The sequence below is a fragment of the Oncorhynchus nerka genome, linkage group LG2, assembly GCF_034236695.1.
Source record: "Oncorhynchus nerka isolate Pitt River linkage group LG2, Oner_Uvic_2.0, whole genome shotgun sequence".
Lineage (NCBI taxonomy): Eukaryota > Metazoa > Chordata > Actinopteri > Salmoniformes > Salmonidae > Oncorhynchus > Oncorhynchus nerka.
In genome coordinates, this window is record NC_088397.1 from 21,362,348 (window position 1) to 21,364,847 (window position 2,500).

Genomic DNA, 2,500 nt, shown 5'->3' on the forward strand with positions numbered 1-2,500 from the left:
TGACCTCTTCCAACAGTTCGTATTGGTCATACTGTTTACACAGTACCCCAGTGGCCTAAGACACTGGCCTCCTAAGCCATGGATTGTGAGTTCTAGTCTTTTCTGAAGTGGCTGAGAGCAGAGTGGCGCAGCGGAAGCGTGCTGGGCCCATAACCCAGAGGTCGATGGATCGAAACCATCCTCTGCTAAACAGTTTCTTTTTAGATTTTAAGTGCAAAAAAAAAAAAAAAAAAATTGTCGTTTCATGGGCATGTCTCAGTTCCATTATAATTTTTTTGACCTCTTCCAACAGTTCGTATTGGTCATACTGTTTACACAGTACCCCAGTGGCCTAAGACACTGGCCTCCTAAGCCATGGATTGTGAGTTCTAGTCTTTTCTGAAGTGGCTGAGAGCAGAGTGGCGCAGCGGAAGCGTGCTGGGCCCATAACCCAGAGGTCGATGGATCGAAACCATCCTCTGCTAAACAGTTTCTTTTTAGATTTTAAGTGCAAAAAAAAAAAAAAAAAAAAAAAAAAAATTGTCGTTTCATGGGCATGTCTCAGTTCCATTATAATTTTTTTGACCTCTTCCAACAGTTCGTATTGGTCATACTGTTTACACAGTCCCCAGTGGCCTAAGACACTGGCCTCCTAAGCCATGGATTGTGAGTTCTAGTCTTTTCTGAAGTGGCTGAGAGCAGAGTGGCGCAGCGGAAGCGTGCTGGGCCCATAACCCAGAGGTCGATGGATCGAAACCATCCTCTGCTAAACAGTTTCTTTTTAGATTTTAAGTGCAAAAAAAAAAAAAAAAAAAAAATTGTCGTTTCATGGGCATGTCTCAGTTCCATTATAATTTTTTTGACCTCTTCCAACAGTTCGTATTGGTCATACTGTTTACACAGTACCCCAGTGGCCTAAGACACTGGCCTCCTAAGCCATGGATTGTGAGTTCTAGTCTTTTCTGAAGTGGCTGAGAGCAGAGTGGCGCAGCGGAAGCGTGCTGGGCCCATAACCCAGAGGTCGATGGATCGAAACCATCCTCTGCTAAACAGTTTCTTTTTAGATTTTAAGTGCAAAAAAAAAAAAAAAAAAATTGTCGTTTCATGGGCATGTCTCAGTTCCATTATATATTTTTTGACCTCTTCCAACAGTTCGTATTGGTCATACTGTTTACACAGTACCCCAGTGGCCTAAGACACTGGCCTCCTAAGCCATGGATTGTGAGTTCTAGTCTTTTCTGAAGTGGCTGAGAGCAGAGTGGCGCAGCGGAAGCGTGCTGGGCCCATAACCCAGAGGTCGATGGATCGAAACCATCCTCTGCTAAACAGTTTCTTTTTAGATTTTAAGTGCAAAAAAAATGTAAAAAATGTGTCGTTTCATGGGCATGTCTCAGTTCCATTATACATTTTTTTGACCTCTTCCAACAGTTCGTATTGGTCATACTGTTTACACAGTACCCCAGTGGCCTAAGACACTGGCCTCCTAAGCCATGGATTGTGAGTTCTAGTCTTTTCTGAAGTGGCTGAGAGCAGAGTGGCGCAGCGGAAGCGTGCTGGGCCCATAACCCAGAGGTCGATGGATCGAAACCATCCTCTGCTAAACAGTTTCTTTTTAGATTTTAAGTGCAAAAAAAAAAAAAAAATTGTCGTTTCATGGGCATGTCTCAGTTCCATTATAATTTTTTTGACCTCTTCCAACAGTTCGTATTGGTCATACTGTTTACACAGTACCCCAGTGGCCTAAGACACTGGCCTCCTAAGCCATGGATTGTGAGTTCTAGTCTTTTCTGAAGTGGCTGAGAGCAGAGTGGCGCAGCGGAAGCGTGCTGGGCCCATAACCCAGAGGTCGATGGATCGAAACCATCCTCTGCTAAACAGTTTCTTTTTAGATTTTAAGTGCAAAAAAAAAAAAAAAAAAAATTGTCGTTTCATGGGCATGTCTCAGTTCCATTATAATTTTTTTGACCTCTTCCAACAGTTCGTATTGGTCATACTGTTTACACAGTACCCCAGTGGCCTAAGACACTGGCCTCCTAAGCCATGGATTGTGAGTTCTAGTCTTTTCTGAAGTGGCTGAGAGCAGAGTGGCGCAGCGGAAGCGTGCTGGGCCCATAACCCAGAGGTCGATGGATCGAAACCATCCTCTGCTAAACAGTTTCTTTTTAGATTTTAAGTGCAAAAAAAAAAAAAAAAAAAATGTCGTTTCATGGGCATGTCTCAGTTCCATTATAATTTTTTTGACCTCTTCCAACAGTTCGTATTGGTCATACTGTTTACACAGTACCCCAGTGGCCTAAGACACTGGCCTCCTAAGCCATGGATTGTGAGTTCTAGTCTTTTCTGAAGTGGCTGAGAGCAGAGTGGCGCAGCGGAAGCGTGCTGGGCCCATAACCCAGAGGTCGATGGATCGAAACCATCCTCTGCTAAACAGTTTCTTTTTAGATTTTAAGTGCAAAAAAAAAAAAAAAAAATTGTCGTTTCATGGGCATGTCTCAGTTCCATTATAATTTTTTTTGACCTC